Source organism: Tasmannia lanceolata, unplaced genomic scaffold, assembly GCF_043159265.1.
Source record: "Tasmannia lanceolata isolate RefF3 unplaced genomic scaffold, GAP_Taslan_0.1 ptg000011l, whole genome shotgun sequence".
Classification (NCBI taxonomy): Eukaryota; Viridiplantae; Streptophyta; class Magnoliopsida; order Canellales; family Winteraceae; genus Tasmannia; species Tasmannia lanceolata.
This window is the reverse complement of record NW_027518688.1, coordinates 16,497,141-16,523,263: the sequence shown is the minus strand read 5'-3', so window position 1 is coordinate 16,523,263 and position 26,123 is coordinate 16,497,141. Positions and strand designations below refer to the sequence as shown.

At 39.4% G+C, this 26,123-nt stretch overlaps 1 long non-coding RNA gene across 1 annotated transcript; it reads left to right on the top strand.

Moving 5' to 3' along the window:
* The first annotated feature begins 706 nt into the window (after positions 1-706).
* LOC143886493 (uncharacterized) lies at positions 707-6,294 on the top strand. Its single transcript, XR_013253830.1, has 2 exons — positions 707-1,215; positions 4,400-6,294. It is a non-coding gene; the product is annotated as an uncharacterized LOC143886493 (long non-coding RNA).
* Positions 6,295-26,123: the final 19,829 nt, after the last annotated feature.

Below are 26,123 nucleotides of genomic sequence, written 5' to 3'. Positions count from 1 at the left end.
GGAAGGGGTTAGGCGCCCCCAATTCGCCCAAGTGCAAGCACCTGCTCTCTTATGCCATTTATTATTAACTTCGAAGAGTTTTGGGCGAAAATCATGCGAAATGGGAACGAATATCCCCGAGATAACGTCTAGCTAATCATGCATGTCTCGGAGATGAATAAGAAGCACACACAAAAGAAATGAAAGACATGTCACCTAAGAATAGCTAGGTTATGAGTGTCATGCCTAATTGGTGTCTAAGTTCTGATGGGCAAACACATGCATGCTAAAGCTAAAGGTATAGGGTCTGTACATGAAAGTAAGAAAACACAGCAAAACGTACAATATGACAAACCCTAGACTCTAATGCGATACTTGACTCGGACCAAGATGGTCATCCATCCTGGCTGCACTACTCTAGACACCCCATTTTGACCGGACCCAAATTCGTAGCGTTTGTGTGAAGCCTCGTCAAATCAGTGAGCTTGGGTCCCAAATTGAACCCTAGGGTAGCTTAAGGTCTCCCATAGGTCTCAGTAAAATTTTGTCGAGATCCGAGCGTGTTTACTCAGTGAACGACCCAAGGGAGTGAGCGCAATGCAGACCAGAAGGAGGGTGAAGCATCTGAAAAGGGGTTTGTCCACGGAAAAAGGGAGGCAAATTGTAGACACCCCATTTTGTTTTGTTTTAATCAACAAATAAATTAGTGTGTTAAATCCATGTGAGAACCCCCTCTATCATTGATTTATATGTTTTAGGTCATTAATATCTTGATCTGACTTTACGGATCATCAATCGGGACAAAATAAGCTAGGGTCACTTCATAGCCCGGACCCTGATTCCATTCCGAGACCCGATTTCCGTAAATCGTTAGATCAATGGCAGATCATGACCTGGGTCTAACCATCCAAAACCACCTAACCTCTCCTCTCATCCTAACCATTCAAACCTCACCTAACCTCACCTAACCTCTCCTCCCATCATAACCATCCAAACCTCACCTAACCTCACCTAACCTCACCTAACATCACCTAACCTCACCTAACCTTACCTAACCTCACCTAACCTCACCTAACCTCCTATCCCATTCTCCTATAAATACCCTCTCATCTCACCAAAGAAAAGGAAAAAAAAAAAGAAAAGAGGAGAGAACCCCTCTCTTAGAAAATTCAAGCCCTCTCTCTAGACCAAATCCCTCTTCTCCATAAGTTTGCATGGAATATCGTCTACAAAAAGGTATGTCTTTTGGAATTTTATTTTCTTTTCTATATTTGTAGGATTGAGTGTTGTTTTGCGTATATTTTGGTTGATGTCATGTTTAATTTTGTACTAGTTTGGCCTTGGTCATGTTCTCACTTATGCTAAATATAATTAATGTGTTAGGGTCATTAGAACCTATTTGCGATGGGATGTTGAAATCATTGGCTTGTTAGGGAATTTAGATTTCTTTTGGGAAAACAATTCATTAAAAATTTTGAACATTTACAAGAAAGAAAACTTGAATTTTACATGAATTATCAAAACCCATTTAATTTGGCTTACAAAACCTCCATCTTTCAATTGATAACAACAGCCCCCACTCCAATTTGATAACAACAGCCCCCACTCAATCTCAAGAACCCAATATCCATACCCCACCTTGCCAAGTAGATAAAAACAACCCCTTTTTCAAACATCCCATTTGAATCTAATCTCAGGCCCATTCAAGCCATTTTTCATATTCACCGTCTTTTAATCACTAAAAAAATAAGAACTATCAAAAGAAAACATGGGGGTGCCAATATCATTCCCGTCATAGTGCTAGCTGTTAGACTTTAAACAGATTTTTCGACCTCTAAACAACAGAATCGTGGGAAATGGTTAACTACAAAGTAGTAGATATTTTCGTGCCGTTTCCAACGAGTATTCGTGCTAGATCAGACAGCGAGCGGTTAAAAAGTTAAGTCCAAAATGGTTGCGGCACACCTTTAGGCATTTCCAGTTTAATGTTGCTGTCCTTTTGTTTGCAACACAAATTCGAACCTCTAAATCACAGATTTACAAACAATGGAGAACTACAAAGTTGTAGCCCTATAAAAGATCTTTCCAACGCATGTTTGTACGTTGAATTTGGCCAAGCGGTTAAAGAGTTACGACAGTTTTAGTGGGCTGCATTTGTCAGATCTTTTAATGGTCAATGGTTTGTCGAATTTGTGCAATTGTCAAAACTTGGTTGTGTTAACGTCATTTTCCAAACCAAAATCGAAAGACATTAATCTAAAGTACATCCAACCTAAAATTAACAAAACTAAAATTCACCCATTTAAAATCCACTGATAAAAATCCGTTAAAAGCCATTAACCAAAAGACCACTAAAAATTTCAAATGAAACTAAAACCTTCTAAATAAACAACTTTAAAAGCTACCAAACACACTAAATACCTTCAGATAATAAAAGCTTCAAGAAAACTCTAAAAGTTTCCACAAGCCCAAAAGAATTCGAGATTCCCAAGAGCCGGTGGATTCAAAATTCCTTTAGGAACCCTTAGAGCCCAATTTAGGAACACTGGTGTCGTGTCCTAAGTTTTAGGGAGTCTTAGGTTTTAGGGAGTCCTAGAGTTAGGAGTCCAGCCTCATCACGGACGTTTGCTATGTATAGCAACCGTGCCATAGGTCTAGTTACACTAGTCACCCAATCTTTCCCTAGGACAAGCCTAGTAAACAAGGATGTAGGCAAACCTGCATTAGTCTAAGGGACCATTTGCATTTAGATGAGAATCATATAGCATCTTAGATGAAATCCTAAGATAATAAAATCCTCAACTTGAATTAAATAACTTCTCCTAAAACTGTTGAAACAGTCAATCCCGTCTAGGTCGGTGTCCTAGTTGAGTTAGGCATAAGTAGCTTAGCTTAGGTGCACCGAACTACGTCGACTCTGATCCCAGTGAGGCTTGGGTACGTAGGCAGCTTGGATGTCTGACGGCATACCACCCGCGAGTCGGCACCACAACAAATTGTGGTGTTTTGGATATTAATTTTCTTGTAAATGCTTAATCAAATCATTTAGGGCTTTCCATGAAATTAGAATTCTAGGAGAACTTTCACTTAGAATGAATCCAGACAAATTAATAAATCAAGATACACATCTAGGATTCACATTGAAATTAGATCATAGGATGCATGTCACTTAGTTCGCACATTAACATAGAGTTGAATGAGCCATTTAAAATAAATTTAAAAGAGTTAGCTTTTGGAATCGAAGACCGATTATCGGGCAGGAATGGTGCATGTGGCGGATAACTCCCCATACCTTCCATTCTCGTAACCAGGTAGCGAGTCTAGATTTCTGGTTAATTTCGGGTCCTAGATCCCACATCTAGGTGGCGACTCTGTCAGTCTCTTTCGTGTGGAATTCGGATTGCCTTAGTGATCCCAAGTTCACATGAAAGACGAATTCAAATCAATAATTAAATGCACACGCCAATCGCGTGGATACAGGAGACCAAGAGAGAGAGCGCGGCGGCTCGCGCACCACACCCCTCTCGCGGGATCGGGTACCACAGTTTGGCGACTCTGCTGGGGACCACCTAACTTCATTAAAATTTCAAAAGATAATTCATTTGAATTTAATTTAACTGGCTCATAAAAACTCTATACTTGTTAGATTAGTTTGTCTTGTTTTATTTTCTCATCACATTTTACTCGAACTTAACCTAACAAAACCTGAGGGCATCATAGATTGCGCAAACATATTGCACACACTTACATCACTTGCATCTAAACTCTTGCATCTCACGTGCACACACGTCCTATTTTAGGAACCCGGAGTGTTATCTAGCATGGTTGACTGGGATTTCATCACCTGGTGCCTCTGTGCTAGAGAAGCATTCCACCCTTAGCCTAGTACCTTTATGGTACGTAAACGGATCTCTTGTTCACGTACTGATACGCCGGACACTGGTACAGTATATCGAACAGGGATTCGCGCTAAGGGAACTCTTGGCCTTACCCCTAGATTAACCCACACATGCATGTAGTATACGAACACATGTGCATCATGTGTGTGAGCCTAGTTTAGGATATCCTACCCATTGGTGTCTAGATTAGGCCGTGGTCCATCTTCCAATGGTCACGATCGGTCCTTAGATACACGAACAAAGTCATGAGTCGAGATTCTCTCTCCACTCCGATAGATTAGGATTAGGGTTGATGCCTTCAGGTAACACTGATAAAATGTGAAAAAAAAAAAAAAAAAAAAAATTTCCCTTTGGGTTAGGATATAAATCCCATAATTTTCAAAGATCTCATAGGATTAGTCATTCATGATCTATCCGTTGAAAGCAATCTTATGCTATCTCATCTAATCTTTTGATCGTGCGTCTTTCGTTCTTCTGTCATACGATTCGATCGTATCTTCATGCCATCCCCTAACTGGCAGATGCAGAATCTCACAATCTTTCGATTATGCGTTCTCATGATCTGATCATGCCTGGTCCAGATAATCCAATCTAGCTTGTACCCCGGGTCTGTTCCTCCTCTAGGGGCTACCTTTTTCAAGATTATTTTGCTAAGTCCTTCAGAGTTCACTCTCAGAATCATTGAGCTAGGGGCATTTCCCTATGCGAATCAGTCATCATTGTCCAAAATTGAAAGTATCAGCCATGATGATGTTCAGAACGAACCAGCCTTCGCCGAGCCTTCAACGCCAAACAGTTGCAGCAGTTAAAGTTTTAGTCACTTACTATTTTATGTTGAGTCAGTCATCATGGTCAGTATAATTGTTGAGTCCGGTCTTACAGTTAAAGGTCAATGCCTAGTCCAGGCAAGTTATCTTCTGTTTCTCTTTCTTATTTAGAGTTGTGAATCGTGAGCATGTTCAGGATAGGTCGTCTGATGTAATAGCTTTTCTTTAAATAAAATTTCAGTCAGTTCCAAAAAGTTCACTTGTGTCTGTTCTTAAGTGTGCTTCTGATCTTAAAATAAGACTCCCTCCTCAAATGAGGACAAAATTGACGAAACTCCACTTGAGTCACAGCAATTACTTGAACGAGAGGAGGAGCGCCAATCCCAACCTTTCAAAGATGAAATTGAAATGATAAACACTGGCACTGAAACTTTGATTCAGTGAATGCCGATTGAAAATACATTACCCTCTAAAGAGTGTGAAGAATTGATAAAATTATTTCAAGAATAAGAAGATTGTCTAGAAAAGCTACAACCGATACCAGGGGCAAGACATAGATGGAAAGCTCAAAGAAAATGAAGAAAGTGAGAAGATATATGCTATACAAGGGGCATAGAGTGGAAACAACTTTCATATTTCCAATCAATGACCTTGGTTCTCAAATTCATAAAGCCAACAAATTCAAGATGAAAAGTTCAAAAGCAAACAATGAAAAGTGATCATCAGATATCGAGAGTACGAATCCATAGATGGAGGATGTCAAAGAACAAGTTTCGCTCTATGAAAGTCAAAAGCACGTATTAGAATCTTGAAAGAAGAAGATCCATTATCTCTTACCTGGAAATGCCGTCAAACTCCGCGAAAAAAAAAAAAAAACAAAAGAAAAAAAAAAAAAATCAGTACCAGAGGGACTCTAGTAACCTAGATCGATTCCCAATCTGAACATCGAAAGGCCTCATTTGGCCGATTAAATCCCAAAATCAAAACCCAATGTCAAAAGAATACCGATTTGCAAACCCTTCGAGCCTAAATCAAATTTTCTTGAAAACCCTTCAAACTTGGGGCATTCCCCCGAACTACACGAGACCTGATCCCTACACTGGGGTACGTAGGCAGCTCGGTTAAACCGAGTTCGGTCGATTCAAAAGAAAAAGAAAAAGAAAAATCAATCGTTCCAAAAAAAAAAGAGGGACAAGTTCCAAAAGAAGAGAAGATAATTATTCCAGAAAGAAAAGAAAAAAAGAAAAATCAATTAACCTTCAAACAATTTATTTTCAAACTAGGGGCATTTGCCCTGAACTACACACGTCCTAATTCCTACATGGGGATATGGAGGCAACCTGTTCACAGGTTTGGTCGAAATCTTTGTTGAGCCTTAAGCCATTCTTTGTAAAGCCCTATCCTACCTATAAAGTCCCTCCGGTGTTCAGATTTAATAATCTAGGTCCCGAAACACAAAAAGAAAAAAAAGAACGGAGTTTGAAGATCTGCTAGACTGAAAACCTGAAAGGGCGGTCTAGGCAAAATTTAAGATCATTTCCCTGCTAAGTTGAAAACCCGAAAGGGCGGCTTAGGCAAAAGCTAAGGGGATAGCCTGCTGGATCGAAAACCTAGAAAGGTGGTTCAGGCAAAAGTTAAGGCTAGCGCGGTCCGCCAAGTTAAAAACCCTGAAGAGGTGACTTGGTCACGGTAAGAGAATCAGTATAAGAAGGCAACAGCCGGTATCAAGACTGAAGATCAACTGAAGTTCAAGCAAATTCAAGTGATATCCTCAAAACTGGGGGCATTGAAGCTAAGCAATCTTAGGGGTCGTAATTAAATTCTTGAGGCATTACTGTTTCGAGGAAGAAGTCCAGTGTTTACGATTTCAAAAAAAAAAAAAAAAAAAAATTCCTTGAAATGATAGATTTACCAAATAAAACGTTAACTAAGTCAGAAGCATCACTGTGTTTGTCAGTATAGTCAGTCAATCTTTGTTATTCTAAGTTCACTCCTTCAGGGCTGCTCAATCCTTTGAGTAGTGCCTTTCATCTAAGTTTTCTCTTTAGAAAGAGTCAATCGTCGTTCCTATGTCCAAATGATGTAACTGTCTTGGTGAAGGAGGCCAGGCCTAGGCAGCTCCCTGCAATTATACCTGAAAGAGCTCGAGAATTTAGTCAAACAACTTCATTTCAAAGAAGATCAGCTCAGAAAAATTCAGAAGTAGAAACATCAGAAAGCCCAGCTTCCGTAAAAAGATCATACCCCAGGAAGGCACCTTAAGCTTGGAAGAACCTCAGATGCAATGGTGGTTGAGCCAATTTCTCAGAAAGATGAACCATTCAAATTCATAATTCCCTTCCGGTTAGTTATCCTGGTCAAGAAATGTTTATCTAAACACCTGTCAAGAAGCAGATCCCGCTTTTCCATGTTAATATCCAAGAGAGTCGTTGTTCTAAATTACCAATCTCAAATGTCTTGTTCAAGGTTTCAGTTATCAAAATCCCCAGAAGACAAGACCAGCAGTCTCTTTGAGAAAAATCTTGTTGAAGTTTCATAAAAATGTTCCTAATCCATTCTTGCTAGTAATGGTTCTTCGTTCCAAAGGTTTGCCGTTTCATCATTCGTCAAAGTCCTAGTTTCCAACATCTTTGTCGGGCACGATCCATAATATCCCCGATTTCATTGAGTTCAAAAAAATAAAAAATTCATCAAATCCAATCTTACGTCAAATTCAAGTTCATGGAAAATCTCTAAATTCTTCGAGCCCGTTTGTGAACGGTACCTCTTTTCTCGAGCCCATTTGCAAATGGCCTCGTCTTCTCCTTGAGCCCGTTTGTGAACGGTGCCTCATCTCTCGAGTCCATTTGTGAATGGTTTCGTCTTCTCCTTGAGCCCATTTGTGAACGGTGCCTCATTTTCTGAGTTCATTTATGAATGGTCTCATGTCCTCCTTGAGCCCGTTTGTGGACGGTGCCTCATTTCTCAAAAAATCAAAAATTCATCAAATCCAATCCCCAATTCAAAAAATCCAATCCTACGTCAAATTCAAATTCATAAAAATCTCTAAATTTTTCATTGTTGAATTCATCAATCAAAGCTATCTTGTGTCGTCGAGCCCGTTTGTGAACGGTGCCTCATTTCTCGAGCCCATTTGTGAATGGTCTCGTCTTCTCCTTGAGCCCGTTTGCGGACGGTACCTCATTTCCCAAAAATAAAAATTCATCAAATCCAATCCCCGATTCAAACAAATCCAATCTTACGTCAAATTCAAGTTCATGAAAAATCTCATGTCCTCTTTGAGCCCTTCTGTGAAAGGTGCCTCATTTCTCGAGGCCGTTTGTGAATGGTCTCGTCTTCTCCTTGAGCCCGTTTGCGGACGGTACCTCATTTCCCAAAAATAAAAAATTCATCAAAACCAATCCCCGATTCAAACAAACCCAATCTTACGTCAAATTCAAGTTCATGAAAAATCTCATGCCCTCTTTGAGCCCGTTTGTGAACGGTGCCTCTTTTCTCGAGTCCATTTGTGAATGGTCTCGTCTTCTTCTTGAACCCGTTTGTGAACGGTGTCTCATTTTTTGAGTCCATTTGTGAATGGTCTCATGTCCTCCTTGAGCCCGTTTGTGAATGGTGCCTCATTTCTCTTGTCCATTGGTGAATGGTCTCGTCTTCTCCTTGAACCCGTTTGTGAACGGTGTCTCATTTTCTGAGTCCATTTGTGAATGGTCTCATGTCCTCTTTGAGCCCTCTTGTGAAAGGTGCCTCATTTCTCGAGTCCATTTGTGAATGGTCTCGTCTTCTCCTTGAACCCGTTTGTGAACGGTGCCTCATTTCTCGAATCCATTTGTGAATGGTCTCGTCTTCTCCTTGAGCCCGTTTGTGAACGGTGCCTCATTTCTCGAGTCCATTTGTGAATGGTCTCGTCTTCTCCTTGAGCCCGTTTGTGAATGGTGCCCCATTTCTCGAGTCCATTTGTGAATGGTCTTGTCTTATCCTTGAGTCCGTTTGTGAATGGTGCCTCTTTTCTCGAATCCATTTGTGAATGGTATCGTCCTCCTTGAGCCCGTTTGTGAACGGTGCCTCATTTCTCGAGTCCATTTGTGAATGGTCTTGTCTTCTCCTTGAGCCCGTTTGTGAACGGTGCCTCATTTCTTGAGTCCATTTGTGAATGGTCTTGTCTTCTCCTTGAGCCCGTTTGTGAACGGTGCCTCATTTCTCGAGTCCATCTGTGAATGGTTTTCTATCCTCCTTGAGGCCGTTTGTGAACGGTGCCTCATTATCCAAGTCCATTTGGGAATGCTTCTTATCCTCGTTGAACCCGCTTGTGAGCGGCGTCTCATCTCCTTCTAAAAACTGTTTGAGAGCGATCTTTGTCCTTTCCCTTCAGAATCCATTCGAAAATGATATCTCATTCTCTAATTGCCCGTTTGTGAACGGCGCCGCATCGAGTTTTTATTATTATTCAAGTTCTAGGGTTTCATCTAAGGTTTTGCATTATGTTAAGGTGCGTTGTATCTAGAGAGTCCTTTGTCGATTAAAACTACGCAAAATGGTTCTGTCATTTTTAACTTTGGTATTCAATGACTACGTCATCTCTACCAAAGAGGGGCATCTGTAGACACCCCATTTTGTTTTGTTTTAATCAACAAATAAATTAGTGTGTTAAATCCATGTGAGAACCCCCTCTATCATTGATTTATATGTTTTAGGTCATTAATATCTTGATCTGACTTTACGGATCATCAATCGGGACAAAATAAGCTAGGGTCACTTCATAGCCCGGACCCTGATTCCATTCCGAGACCCGATTTCCGTAAATCGTTAGATCAATGGCAGATCATGACCTGGGTCTAACCATCCAAAACCACCTAACCTCTCCTCTCATCCTAACCATTCAAACCTCACCTAACCTCACCTAACCTCTCCTCCCATCATAACCATCCAAACCTCACCTAACCTCACCTAACCTCACCTAACATCACCTAACCTCACCTAACCTTACCTAACCTCACCTAACCTCACCTAACCTCCTATCCCATTCTCCTATAAATACCCTCTCATCTCACCAAAGAAAAGGAAAAAAAAAAAGAAAAGAGGAGAGAACCCCTCTCTTAGAAAATTCAAGCCCTCTCTCTAGACCAAATCCCTCTTCTCCATAAGTTTGCATGGAATATCGTCTACAAAAAGGTATGTCTTTTGGAATTTTATTTTCTTTTCTATATTTGTAGGATTGAGTGTTGTTTTGCGTATATTTTGGTTGATGTCATGTTTAATTTTGTACTAGTTTGGCCTTGGTCATGTTCTCACTTATGCTAAATATAATTAATGTGTTAGGGTCATTAGAACCTATTTGCGATGGGATGTTGAAATCATTGGCTTGTTAGGGAATTTAGATTTCTTTTGGGAAAACAATTCATTAAAAATTTTGAACATTTACAAGAAAGAAAACTTGAATTTTACATGAATTATCAAAACCCATTTAATTTGGCTTACAAAACCTCCATCTTTCAATTGATAACAACAGCCCCCACTCCAATTTGATAACAACAGCCCCCACTCAATCTCAAGAACCCAATATCCATACCCCACCTTGCCAAGTAGATAAAAACAACCCCTTTTTCAAACATCCCATTTGAATCTAATCTCAGGCCCATTCAAGCCATTTTTCATATTCACCGTCTTTTAATCACTAAAAAAATAAGAACTATCAAAAGAAAACATGGGGGTGCCAATATCATTCCCGTCATAGTGCTAGCTGTTAGACTTTAAACAGATTTTTCGACCTCTAAACAACAGAATCGTGGGAAATGGTTAACTACAAAGTAGTAGATATTTTCGTGCCGTTTCCAACGAGTATTCGTGCTAGATCAGACAGCGAGTGGTTAAAAAGTTAAGTCCAAAATGGTTGCGGCACACCTTTAGGCATTTCCAGTTTAATGTTGCTGTCCTTTTGTTTGCAACACAAATTCGAACCTCTAAATCACAGATTTACAAACAATGGAGAACTACAAAGTTGTAGCCCTATAAAAGATCTTTCCAACGCATGTTTGTACGTTGAATTTGGCCAAGCGGTTAAAGAGTTACGACAGTTTTAGTGGGCTGCATTTGTCAGATCTTTTAATGGTCAATGGTTTGTCGAATTTGTGCAATTGTCAAAACTTGGTTGTGTTAACGTCATTTTCCAAACCAAAATCGAAAGACATTAATCTAAAGTACATCCAACCTAAAATTAACAAAACTAAAATTCACCCATTTAAAATCCACTGATAAAAATCCGTTAAAAGCCATTAACCAAAAGACCACTAAAAATTTCAAATGAAACTAAAACCTTCTAAATAAACAACTTTAAAAGCTACCAAACACACTAAATACCTTCAGATAATAAAAGCTTCAAGAAAACTCTAAAAGTTTCCACAAGCCCAAAAGAATTCGAGATTCCCAAGAGCCGGTGGATTCAAAATTCCTTTAGGAACCCTTAGAGCCCAATTTAGGAACACTGGTGTCGTGTCCTAAGTTTTAGGGAGTCTTAGGTTTTAGGGAGTCCTAGAGTTAGGAGTCCAGCCTCATCACGGACGTTTGCTATGTATAGCAACCGTGCCATAGGTCTAGTTACACTAGTCACCCAATCTTTCCCTAGGACAAGCCTAGTAAACAAGGATGTAGGCAAACCTGCATTAGTCTAAGGGACCATTTGCATTTAGATGAGAATCATATAGCATCTTAGATGAAATCCTAAGATAATAAAATCCTCAACTTGAATTAAATAACTTCTCCTAAAACTGTTGAAACAGTCAATCCCGTCTAGGTCGGTGTCCTAGTTGAGTTAGGCATAAGTAGCTTAGCTTAGGTGCACCGAACTACGTCGACTCTGATCCCAGTGAGGCTTGGGTACGTAGGCAGCTTGGATGTCTGACGGCATACCACCCGCGAGTCGGCACCACAACAAATTGTGGTGTTTTGGATATTAATTTTCTTGTAAATGCTTAATCAAATCATTTAGGGCTTTCCATGAAATTAGAATTCTAGGAGAACTTTCACTTAGAATGAATCCAGACAAATTAATAAATCAAGATACACATCTAGGATTCACATTGAAATTAGATCATAGGATGCATGTCACTTAGTTCGCACATTAACATAGAGTTGAATGAGCCATTTAAAATAAATTTAAAAGAGTTAGCTTTTGGAATCGAAGACCGATTATCGGGCAGGAATGGTGCATGTGGCGGATAACTCCCCATACCTTCCATTCTCGTAACCAGGTAGCGAGTCTAGATTTCTGGTTAATTTCGGGTCCTAGATCCCACATCTAGGTGGCGACTCTGTCAGTCTCTTTCGTGTGGAATTCGGATTGCCTTAGTGATCCCAAGTTCACATGAAAGACGAATTCAAATCAATAATTAAATGCACACGCCAATCGCGTGGATACAGGAGACCAAGAGAGAGAGCGCGGCGGCTCGCGCCCCACACCCCTCTCGCGGGATCGGGTACCACACAAATATATCATTTTTTCGTAGAAAAGGAGGATTCATTTTTGTGAAGGAAATTTCGAGAGGGAGAGGGGAGAAGGAGGAGATTTGAAGGGGAAATCTCATATTTGGATCTGAGATTTTCAGAGATTAAGGAAGAAAGGGAGGATCTCATTTTCATTTTCTGAAAAAAAAAACAGAGGGAGAAGGAGAGAGATTGCAGAGAAAAGGAGCCGATCGGCTGTCCACCTTCTCCGAGACCAGCAACCCCATCTTCTTCTTCTTCCCCAAACCTACCACCACCTACGACCACCAGGAACCCCACCTTCTTCTTCTTCTCTACAAAACCCTAGATCTAACCCCAACCGCCATTAAATCCGGCCTCATCTCCGGCAAGCCACCCACCGGCCAGCCACCACCTTTACCCACCTCCAAAACCCGACCGACCCTCTCTACCACTACTCCTACCCAGTTCCACCTCCTCTGCCATTTCTTTCACCACTAAACCCACTTCAAAATCCCCATTTTCGTGAGAAACAGAGAGAAGGAGAAATCGAGAAAGGGGGAGAGGAGGAACCGCCATCTCCATCTTCCACCATCTCTGCAACTCACCGTACCATCACCATCGCTCAGCCACCTCTCATCTCTACCTTATTTTTATCTCTCCCCATTCAGATCATCATCTCCGGTCACCCCGCCGGAATCCGATACCATCCATCATCTTCATTCCATCACCCACACTTCCATTAAAGACCTCCATCATCTTCACATCACCATCTCTCCCTTGATTTCCCCCACCGATTCTCACTTTTATCAAAGCCCAAACCCATTTCAATTCTACTTTCAATTAGAGAAACCCAGTTCATAGTCTCAATTCCCACATCAATCAACGCCACCAATTTCTACCTAGCATTGACCCCCATTTTTCTCCGAAGAGGGTTTGCAGGAATTGTCCATCGTCAAAATCTGTGACCTCTGTTACCAGCGCTAGTGTAAGCCCCATCATCCATTGTCGACATCGGCGAGCACCAATATTCATGGTAAGCGAACCTTGTTGCCCTTAATTTTGTGTTTACTCTCTACTTTCAGGGTGATACGGTCTTCACTTATCATTTAATTTTACGTCGCTGCCTATTTCTATACCAGCAATGGATTTTTATTTGGGTTTCAGTAAGCATTTACGATTTATGTTCATATGGATTGATGTTGGATGGTCAATGGTGATTCCAAGATAAATTTTATGAGATGGAGTGCATTTGCAAAATAACAGTGATTTTTTCCTCTGTGCATTGGCGAAATCTTATTGAGCAATGATTTGTGCTTACAAGTAAAATCAGTCAATAATGCTTTGGTCTTGCCCCTAAGTCCGCATTGTTTTGGCCTGAATCTATACTTTCGAGTGGTATAGGAGAAGGGCTTTAATATTGAATTTACTAGTGGAATATTGGTTGCATTCTTGTTTTATCAAAAAAAGGGTTCGGGTATTATTCATTTGGATGTTCTGGATATTGGTTATTGTCAGAAATGTGAAATTTGCCTTGTTAAGAACACCTGAAACGTCTGCAATGCATTAGTTGATATCCCATTATAATCTTAGTAATAACGCTTGGTTCACTTGTGCTATTATTCACTTCGATATCCATGATATTTGTTCTTAACAGTGATGTAGAATTGGTTTTGTTTGAAATACCAAAATTGTATGTGATGGTCATTTCAATTTTGATAGTCGTTATGGGCTGGTGGATCTTACTGAGAATTCGATGATGCAATCAAGCATGTTGAAATTATTGATAAGATGATGCATTAAATCGACAATACAAAGTTCAGATGAAAGAATACCCTAATATCGCACTGTCTTGAAAGTGATTCAGTCACTCTTTGACTTTTATATGAGTCTAGCTTTGTTACTTTCATCGAGTTAACAATATTCATTGGTTGAGATATTCTTTTTACATTCCATTGTTTGATTATCAGCTCTATTCAGGCTCAGGAAGAGTAGTTTTGCATGTAGTATCATAGGTAGAGTGGGGCCTCTAGCAGATTTTCATCTCAACTCTGAAATTCATCTTGGTCTCTATGACTAGTTCTTGTAGCATGACCCTCCTTTGGTACATGTTAGGGTTTTTGCAGGATTCCTTTGATCCTCGCTCACTCTGATTCCTTAGGGTTCTCGAGTTCACCGTGATCTTTTGATAGATGTGTCTTCAGGATTATAGTAGGTGTGCCTTGCTGGGAGGTTTTAGACTCCAGTAATTTTTTGGGATTCCTTCTCTTTCATTGGGGCGATGAAGGCGCTAGCCCAAGCCCATCCTTAGGGGACTTGCTCAGTCTAAGCAGCATACCCCTCCTTTGCTAAGTAGACTTACTTAGTCTTTTAGACACCATTAGAATGGTATTTCATCTCTTCCTCATTGCAAGGGCAATGAGAAGAGTTATCTGGCCCCCCATTAGGAGACACCCTCGGTCTCATTAAGGTGATTCTCCTTCGGAGACATGCCTTGTCATTTTTAGAATCTATCCCTTAGGGAGCTCCTTTTTAGTTTTATAGAAAATTAACCCATAGGAGACACACACTGTCTCACTAGAATTTAGGTGCATCTTTGAGGAGACAAGCTCTGTCTCGCTGGAAAGTCGTACCTTCTTAGGGGGACAGGCTTTGTCTCGATAGTGAGTTTATCTTTTAGGAGGCTTATTCAGCCTCATGTTAAAGGTCCCCCTTCTTTTGGAGCGAGTCTTTGACTCGTTCATCCTTTTAGTAGTTTCATTAGAGAGTCTTTGACTCGTTTGTCTTTTTAGTGGCTTTATTAGAGAGTCTTTGACTCATTCGTCTTTTAGGTGGTATTATTAGAGAGTCCTTGACTCATTTGTCCTTTTAGCACTTTTATTAGGGAGTCTTTGACTCATTTGTTCTTTTGTGGTATTACTAGGGAGTCTTTGACTCGTTAGTTCTTTCGACGGTATTATTAGAGAGTCTTTGACTCAGTTGTCTTTAGGTGGTTATTAGAGAGTCTCTGACTCATTTGTCTTTAGTAGGGAGTCTTTGACTCGGTTATCTTGCTTAGCAGTTTTATCGGAGAGTCTTTGACTCATTCATCTTTTCGTGGTATTATTAAAGAGTCCCTGACTCATTTGCACCCCTATTTAGTGTTATTAGTTAGGAGTTTCTCCTTTAGAGTTGTCATTATTCCACTTTGATTAGAGACTAACTCAGTCTTATTAGAGCTTTGCTTGTTTGAGATCTTAGATTTGTTTTCTCTATTCTTGGGGCACTTCTTTAGGTGTTGTGGTTCGTCTCTTTGAGACGCTTGTTGTTTGTTCAGGGTTTCCCCTTTTGATTTAGGGCTTTGCCCTAGTTTATGGTTATGCTTGCATATTCCCTTGAAGGGTGAAAACATTTAAGAATCCAAAAGCATTGGAATATTTTAAAATCCAAAAATATTAGAAATTCAAAACATCAAAAACATTTGAAAAATCCTAAGAAAGCCTAAAGTGTTGAGTGTTTTAGAATTAGCAATTAGGAGAGTTCGTTTCGAATTACGTTGGCTTGATCCTCTTCCACGAGGTACGTAGTGCAGCTTGAGATCCATATCCCAAGTCCAGCCAAACTTTTTGTAAATAGTATTTTAAATCTTTCTGAATAAGCAGCCTTTAAAACCTTGTTTTCAAAAGATCTTCCTCTAGAGTTAGGAGTTTCTCCTAGATAGAGAGTTTCAGAGTTAAGAGTTTCTTTTGATAGGTTGTTTGTTTGTTGTGTGCTTGTTTTAGAGTTAGGGGTCTGTCCTAGAGTTATAGGAGCGCCTCCGTCCGGTCAGTCGGCGATCCACATCGCCGAGTGATGACTAGAGTAAGATACGCTAGTCCACCCTTTGTTTTCCTTAGGAAACACAGCCTAGTTACACATAGGTTGTAAGAACCAGCTGCATTAGCTTAGGGCTAATCTGCATTTAGTTAGGGCATATAGGGTGTCCTAAAATCCACAATTCACTGGAATTTAAATAATCGTACAAGAAATTTTAATAACTGGTCTGGTCTTTTAGATCGAGTCTAGGATAGAAGTCTAGGTGTCTTAGGCATCATAGCTTAGAATAGGCGCGAAGAACTACGTTGCCTTGATTCTCGTGGAGGCGGGGATACGTAGGCTTCTTTGGATGAATATCAGACCATCCGAAGACTCGGGCTAATCATTTAGAGTCTTAGGATTTGTTGTGTAGTTATTGTATTTTTTGATGTATTTTCTTACTTTTTGTATTGATCCTATACCTTTAGCTATAACTTGCATGTGTTTGCACATCAAAACTTAGACACCCATTAGGCATGTCACTCATAACCTAGCTATGCTTAGGTGATACATCTTTCATTTTATTTTATGTGTGCTTATTATCTTTATCCTCAGGAAATACATGCTTAGGTAGACGACTCCCGAGGATTGTTCCCATTTCACATGATTTTTACCCAAACTTCTTTGGAGTTAATGAAAATGGCATAAGAGACCAAGTGCTTGCACTTGTACGAATTGGGGGTGCTCTTTAGACCTTCTCAATTCGTAACCAGGCACGAACCCATATATATTTCTGGTTATCCATTGCACAGAGGATTTGATTTTAGGGTTCCATGGCATATCCATGGATGGCGACTCTGAGTTATTTTTAGGTACATCTCGGTTTCGAGCCTTGGCTCCCGATCAGGATGTATCTCTTTTTTTTTATATCGCCACTCGTGCTATGCTATGAAGGTGACACCCGTTTCGAGAGTTCCTTGGCAGAGCTCTCCTTTCATGTGGAGATCTAGAGGATGTAGGGACTCGTTCCCTCACCTTCCTCGGATCGGGGTCCACAACTACGTATCCCGGCCTCGGGAAGAATCAGAGTCAACGAAGTTCTGCACCTATGCTAAACTACAATGCCTAACCCTCTTGGACCGCTATCCTAAACTCGATCAACTAGACCTGACTAGTTTTTAAAGCTTCTTGCGCCATTACTTAAGTTCAAGTGAATGGTAATTTTTAGGACTCCCTATATGCCCTAACTAATGCAAGTGGACCCTACACCCTATGTGTGACTAAGCTGTGCGTCCTAAGAAAAACCATGGGCTATCTAAGTGCGTTCTAGTCTAGCCATCGGATCGATTAAGTGTCCAGCCGACCACGACTCGAGGCTTCCTAACTCTGAGGACACTCACACGACAAGACTCAGCATATCAACACAAACAGGATAGACTCCTAACTCTAAGACACCCCAAACGCCTAGGACAGACTCCTAACTCTATGAGAAGATCTTTTGAAAATGGTTTGCAAGGTTATTTTGAAGATTTTTGTATTTTGGGAAGATTTGAAAGGTTTTGAAGCTTATGGAAGTTTTTGAAGTTATGAAAGTTGTGACTGAACTCGGGATACCAGCTGCAAGCCCGATCTGCCTATGTACCCCTCAGCTAGGGATCAAGCCATCCGTAGTTCGGACAAGATTTTTCTAACTACACTCTTAATGACTCAAGATTTTTGAGATTTTTTTAGAAATTTCAGATGTTTTTGATGTTTTTTTGGAATTTTTAACACAAGAGGACAGAATCCTATCATAATAAGGGTAGGACAGACTCCTGATATCCCGCAAAGGTTGGACATCATCCTATACTCTGCGGGGGAAATGAACAGAATCACGACTCTGCAAGGGTTGGACAGCATCCTATACCTTGCAGGAGCGGATAAAATCACATGACTTGATGAGGGGTTCGACAGAATCCTAAACCCTATGATGATAGGACAGACTCCTGAAAGATTGACTCTCTAAGTAAGGACAGACTCCTATACTAAAGGACTGACTCTGAAAGATGGAAGGACGGAATCCTAAACTTTATGAAGGGATAGGACAGAATCTTAAACTCTACAAGGGTAGGACAGACTCCTAAACCCTAGGATGGTAGGACAGACTCCTAAACTCTCTATGACTGACTCTAAAGAGGAAGAAATCCCTTAACCTGCGAAGACTCTAAGGCAGGAAGGGAAGGGGTTGGCTCAAGAAGCATTCCATCATAGCCTTAACCTGAGAAAGAGGAAATTCTGGTATTCGAGAATGGAACAGCAATGGCCACATAAAGTCCTAATGGGGTCCTAAGGAAAACGAAGGGAGGATCCGACACTAAACGTAACTATATGACAAAGAAATTATTTACAAGGAATGATATTACAAGAACGATAACTTTGAAGCTCTCAAGTAAAGCTACTTCCTTTTTAAGATTAAAGAATAAATAATTTCTTTACTGCCATTCCATACTCAAGGCGGGTTACAGACCAAAGCAAATTAAATTCTGCAACATCACAAAGAGAATTCCACAGAAATTTGTATGGCAAAATGCATGCGAGCCATACGCAACCAGCTCAAGTATTGATTTCAACAAGAACTACAAGACTTAACAAAAAACCTTGACTCCATAAACCATGATAACTTTAAATTGATATTCCTCTAAGGAATAAAAATCATACACACATCTGAGTATACTCAAGTTAAAATAGACATTGACAGAAAATCCTTATATCCATTGAAACTATTCATGCCATTGTCAAAGAGAAACCAAGCCATAAGATTTTAAAGAGCAAACCCCATCCTCTATTCTACCCTTTATAAAACAAACAAGGTATACTTAACTCAACAATCAGTAAATATAACACACAGCTAACACAATTTGGCCATGGAAACACAAATGCTAAGAAGAAGCTAAGGATTACCTTCCTTTCCCTTTGTTGAAATTGCAGGATTCCGGTCAAATTACCAGAACAGATGAAGGGGCTGAGCTAGGGTTTGAATTTTTCTGCTTTCCTCCCTCCCTCACCTTCTTTGATCTTTCGAACAAAAAATGAGAACCCCTTCTCTGTTTTTAGCTTTTTCTATTTTTTCTTTTAAAAAGAAAGAGGAAAAAGAAAAAAAAGAAAAAAGAAAGAAAGGAAAACAGAAGACGATGAGGGATGGGTTTGGTGGCAGAGGAGTTAAGGGATGGGGAGATGGATGGAGAGAAAGGGTTTAATGGAGTTTTTTTAATGGAGGTGTGGTGGGCGGTTTTAATGGAGGAGATTCGGTGAGGGTACAAACGGTGGTGGAAAAAAAGAAAGAAAAAAAGAAAAATGGGGTCTCCGGCAAGGTTGCCGGAGAAGACGAAGGTGGGGTTCGACCCTCTCTCTTTAGCTCTCTCTCTATCTCTCTCTGTAATTCTTCCTTTTTGTATTTTTTATTTATTTTAAAATCTGCAATTCCTTGCAAACCAAGGTGGTCGGAGGTGATAAGGGCGTGACCGGAATACGACGGAATGCCCGAAGAAAATGAAGGGCTTGGGTTTAGTTTGGGTAGAAATGGGTTTGATGGGGAATAAGGGTTTAATGGAGGTGGATTTAGGTTTTTTCGAAGTGGGTTTGGTCTTAAAAATGGGTTTTGGGTGGTAGAGAAGGTGGTTGAGATGGTCGGATTCCGGTGGTCTTCGCCGGAGAAGATGGGTGGCTGTGTAGTTGCAGAGGTTGGATGAAAGGGGAAGATGGTGGCTTGGTGGTGGGAAGGTGGTGGCGAGGGTGGACTGGCCGGAGGAGTGACCGGAGGTGGAAGTAAAGAATGGAGAAAATGAGGTGGGTTTTGAGGGTGGCTGAGAGAGGCTTGGATGGAGATGATGTAGATGATGGAGATGGTGGCTTGCCGGTGGGAAGGTGGTGGCGAGGTGGAGAAGAAGGTGGAAATGGGTGGAGCTTGGGCTCCCTTTCTCTCCCTCTCAGTTTTTTCTCTTTTTTCTTCTCTCTGCAACCTCCTCTCTTCTAAAAAAAATCGAGCTCCCCCTCCCATTCGAGCCCTAATCGAAGCTTATAAAGGGAAAATGATAAAAAAAAACCCCCTTTTTATACCTCCTGGACACCCCCACAGTGACTTACGACTACTCTTTTTAATTTGTAAAGGAGTGGTCCAGGTAGAAAACAGGGCAGGAATTTTCTTCTTTTCAAATGATCTTGACCCCTTGATTTGATCCAATGGCCAATAAAGCTTGCTTACACCTTAAGTAATATCAGAATTACAACATCACCCTTCTAAAGATGGCAAATCACCATTTTACCAAACAAAATATCTTGCCTGTTATGAAAAAGGAGGGTGATATCTACACAACCAATCTTTGATAATTCATACCCTATCACAACCCAGTTTTGATTATTGCACAAACTTCGCCTGTCTTTCTTTATATTTTTCGCCCGATTGCCATGCAATTTTGCAGGGGTATCCCTGAGAATACTAATAACCTCTTGGGGAATTTGTACCCACAACCGTGCACAACAAGATGCCCAAAACCCGAGCCTTCTTCTCATTTTGGGCCCAGTCCCTCAGGAATTTTTGAGATTAATTTCGGAATATTTTGGGACTCGGAATTTGGGAATTTTATTGGATTTTTACGTCTATGCTTCTGAGATCCACAACTGATGAGAATCTAAGGGGGATCCTTTCTTTCAGACTCAATTCCTTTCAGATAAATGATTTTACTGATAAAGCTATAATTATATTTGTATCATCGAAATTTGTTTTCGTAAGATATGTTTATGTTTAGGGTTTATCTTGTGATACCCTAATTCTGAATATGGACTGAGTTATGATATGATGACGGGTGGACGCGTTATAGTCCTCCATATGCACGCGGGTAATGACGACTCTAGAGAGTGTAAATCTAGAGGATTATGACCGGAGTTACGGCTATGAATGGGCTGAGATATGGTTATGAGTGAAAGCATTTATCTTAATGAAGTCCATATATATATATATAGAGGAAAAGGATTGTACGCTCGACCGTACCTAAAGTTAGGTACGGTAGAGTGCCAAATCACATGGGTCTCACATTTGTGGTGAGCATCTAAACTATTCATTTGCAAGGCCCCATCATAGATAGGGTGCATACCAAAAATCGGCTCCATAGGATGATCCTAACCCATCCATTTGTGGAGGCCAAAATGGACAGACAGTGTTTGTCCACAAATCTGCCCATTTTGGCCTCCAGTTTTGGAGGGGTTAGGATGATTCAATGGTGCTGATTTTTGGTATGCACCCTATCTATGATGTGGCCTTGCAAATGAATGGTTTAGATGCCCACCAAAAATGGGGGACCCATGTGATTTGGCACTCTACCGTACCTAACTTTAAGTACGGTCGAGCGTACAATCTTATTCCTCATATATATATATATATATATATATATATTTCTTGATATCATGTTCTGTAAGGTTTCTCTATACATTTGGAAAGTATGTTGTGCTTATTCTTTCTTTCCATGTTTATAATGTGAGATGTTTTATCTACAAAATATCATATTCTTATGAGCTTGACAATTCTACATCATTTGTTGTTTATACCCTACTGGGCTATTTGAGCTCACTCTGTTTCCTTGTTTTATTGTTCCAACCCCCAGGTGAAGTAAATATGAAAGATGAGGAACGCTAGAGTTGAATCCAGAATTGTTCGAAAGGACAAATATGTCTTAATTATGTCTTGAATTAAGATGAAATAAGTTAGACCTAATTTCTGTAAATCCTCTAAACGTGGTTCTTGTATTTGAGATCTTGGGAATAATGAAAGTCTTTGAGAAAAATGACGTAATTTAGTATTTAATATTCTCCTATGCTTCGAGTTATGTATTTCTAAAAATCCGGGTTGTTACACTGACCTCCAAAGCCAAGATGAGAAACCACATTTGAAGAACAGGTGGTTAACTGAATCTGTGGTTGATTTGCAGAGTGCACAACTTCTGTCATGAATAGAGTGGGCAATGTATTGATGGTCTAAAGTAGGGAGCTTGTTCTGCATTGCCTTCCACTTTGTGAGAGCTTGACGGGAGAGGTGGCCTTTAACCCAGACGGTGCTACGCCAATCTACTTTCATTCACATCATTATCATGATTTGCGCATAAACCCTAATATTTTAGGGATTTTTTTTGTTTTTATCAATATTTTTTTTCTTAAAATGTGGGTTTGATGTACCCATAGGGTGGGGTTTCATTGTCTGTGGGGGAGGTGACCGCGGTGGCCGGAGATAGCGACGGCGGCGATGGGAAATGGCGTATCCCTAATCCCTTTTGCAAATGGCTTAAAACTAGTGATAAAGGGTATTTTTGTCCTCAAAATATTAACCATGGTTAGTTTTAGTCATTCCGTCAGGTTAAACTAACGGACCGTCAACGGAGGGGATCTACTTAAAAATGTCAGAAAGTTGAGGGGGTGTCTTTGGTAACTTCCAAACCACAGGGTTTAAAGCGGAAAATGGCCAAACCACATGGGGTCTATCTATAATTTTCCCTTAAGTTTATTAGCTGTTGAAAAGAATTAGGAGAGATAAGTTAGCATATCTTATCCATTTAGTAGTTGAGAAAAAGTAGGAAAGCTGATTTCGTCTTTTAGCTATTTTTTTTTTACTTGGAGTATGCATGTAGAAACAAATTGATGGGCATTATATCAAAGATTAAATAAAGAGAATCTTTCCCCCTTGCTTCTTTCTTCTTCTTCCACTCTTGTTTTTATTCCATATTTGTTAAACTTATCACATTGTATTCTTTATTTTTTTTCGTTGCTTTGGTATTCTCAAGTGCATCAATCAGCATATTTGTGTTATCTCCAGCTACTATCTTCTATTGATCTTGACCTGGGAGATAAGACAGATCTTTTATTGATCTTGACCTTGAAGATAAGATACATAAATTCTCACATTTTCAGTTGTTACTGAGCTTCATACGCCGAAATGACTCATGCCCCTTAATTTGGCAAGTATAATATGCACAACCTTCTCTTCTTGGGTCTTTTCTAAAAATCACATTGAGCTACCCAAAACAAGTCCAATATCATGTAAAGTGATCCAAACTCTTCATGTGTAGCCAAACATGTTAGACTACGCGCTCAAGACCGTAGAAAGAGGAAGGCCCACGCCTCAAAAGAGAAAGAATATGAGTACATAATGGAGAAAAAGCTAACAAAAGAAACTTTATTCAACTTAAAAAATGCAATATTGGAACTCAATTTATCCCTTGTACAAAAAAACTTAATAGGATATATAAATTGAGAAAAACTTTTTGAATGATTAAGTAGGAGGTTCAAACCCAGCTTAATTACCTACCAAAAAGTATGATAAAAAAGGTCCTTTAAGATGTCTTTAAGCTACTAATTTTTCTAGCCACAATCTTGCAAATGTGATATGTATTCATCATCTTACTTGGAACCCACTGAGTTTTCATGTAACAACTCATCAGATCAATGGTCCTGATCACCAATCACATATGCCACATGTGCACTAAATGTTATTTTCATTCATCAAGATGAGTTTGTCTTTCTAATTGATATCATATAAATTTTAGGGATGTTTCTACACACCTTTATATTATTTACTCTCTATTACAATAGAGTTTTAGAGAGCAATGCATGTACATACAAATATGCCCTGATTCTCTTCTAAAGTCTTCCAGTTGGGATTTCCTAAAAACTTTTAATATTACCCTAATCCTAAAACCCTAAATACCCATTTACATAGATCAATTATAAAATCTATTCAAGTTACCACAATATTCCATAATTTCTTATACGGTGAGTTTGGATTGCTAGAATCATGCACTGGAATTTGCATATGATTCCGATTCCACCCTATTTCCAATGTTTGGTTCCAAAAAAAAGAAGAAAGAATCTAGTGTGCTGAATTGACACCATGGCAGAATTAAAGGGGAAAATACTGTAATCTGTTTTCTTGCCACAAGAAGTGGTATTCTGATTTTGCCCTGGTCGGAATGAAATTTTTATTAGGAATTTATAATTAAATTTTTTATTTTTATTTTTTCTCATTCTATTTGAGGGAAAATATTTTAATAAAGTGGATCTCTTTATCAAAATAAGGGAGTGCAGATATCATTTCCATATGTTAAAGAAATATGCTCTTTGCAAATCTACTTTTCTAAATTATAAAATCTTAGATACAAGATGCCAAGCTAGCATTCTCTATGGATTTTATATTGATATTAATATCAAGGTAGATCCCACATGTATGATTACATGTGGGTTGCCTGGTTTCCACTTTAGGATCCAGATGGGTCTTTCTAACCCATAAAAAACTTGATAAAGAGAAGGAGTTATTTGATACAAAATACAAATCCCATATTGAGCCCCTTTAGCATATATTTACCTTTTTGGAAAATGATGTCTCCACCCTCTTTCAGCCTTTCCACTTTATTGGTTTGTATTTTCTTAAAAGTGACTACTTTCAAGAGATGACAAAAAACGAGGGATTGAAAAACTGTCATTTCAAGAAAAGACAAAGAAAATGGGTGGATCTCTTAGGTCCTATTTGGTTGCCTTTCCCCTTAGGAAAAGCTTGGGTCCATTTGGTTGCACAAAAATCATGTCTTATGAAAAAAATAAAGTAAAAAGACATATTTTCCTTTTCATAGTTTTGTTAGATTGCCATTTATTATTCACTTTATGAATGTGTTGGGCTGCAATTTTTCCAAAAGCAGATTATTTTTCATTGTTTGACTTTTTTTTCAAATCTAGAGGAAAACGAAAGTAAACAATGAGAATATATTTTCTACATCCTTCCATTTGATTGCAACTGTTGTCTAACTTTGGCATGAAAATAAAAGGAAAGCACATTTTTTTTTCTAAAAGACAGATCCAGGTGTTTTGTTGAGCCCCTTCACTGGAGTGAGAAAATAACATGGCAACAATGTTGGCCCAAGTGATTCTTTGTCAAACATAATTTTTTGCTTTCAAAATCTGGCTGTTAAGAGAGGATTCTGGGCATTGGAAAAGGAAAACAACTTTTGGGCTTGAATTCTTTTTTTTTCTTTTCTTGACAACAAAATGATCGTATTTTTATTCATTTTCGTTTTCAATAACTTTTCAAAACAACTGTTTTTTATTCATTTTCTAATTTTTTTATGTCACGTCATTTTCCGAAGGATTCCTACTAGGGCTGCAACTCGGGTCGGGCGGGCCGGGTTTTCCAAAACCCTACCCTACCCGAGAATTATCTTGGCTCAAGCCGGTTATAATTTTTTACCGGAAAACCCGAGATTCGTAAACCTGACCCTACCCAAGATAGTTTCTCGGGTTGGGTCGGGTCTTTATATTATAGCGTGGGATCGATAGTGACTAATTTTAAAGATTGTAGAAAAAAAAAATCTTCACACCAAAAATCTAATTTATGTCATCAAGTATATAAATATAAAATGGACACTATATTTTCACATAACAGACATGATCATCTCAATGAAAACAATTGTATCAATATATTGGAAAATAATTTTCTATGATATCCAAGAGATATTTAAGAAAGTCATAGTACACCCATATGAGTCGGGTTGGGTTTCAGGTTTTTTTCTTCTTTAAACCAGGCCCTACCTAAGATTGAATTGGGTTTTCCAATTTAAAACCCGATGCTACCCAAGACCCATGATTTCTAAACCCAACCCATGTTATTTTCGGGTCGGGTTGATGCGGGTCAGGTTTTGTCGGGTTGATGCGGGTTTGACCCAAGTTGCACCCCTAATTTCAACACAAGGAATGTAACTAAATAGGCCCCTAAAAGACACAACTTTTACTTTACCTAGTACGTTTGGTTGCTATGCACTACTTTTCTACTTTCGTGGTCTGCAAGAAATTTTCCAAATAGTAGCCTTTTGATTTCCTAAAATCAAGAGAAAAGGGAAAGTAAACAAGATTTTTGTACTTCGAATTTGTTTTTACTTGAAAAATGATGTCAGTTTACTTTGCTTCTAATCTTACTCATACTCTTCCTCAACGTGCATCCAAACAGATTTTCAAATATCTTGTTGCATGGAAAGTGAGAATTAGAATAGAAAGATTGTCTTTTTCTCCTTGTTTCATGGCACAAAATATCTCCTTTTTTTATTCTCCAAGGGCGTCCCTATTGGACCATCTCACCTAAATGCATTTATTATTCTTTTAAACTGAATTTTCTGTGCATTATAAATGCACTTTAGTGAGATGGGCCAATTGGGGCGCCCTTGTAGATGAGTTTTGCAAGGGC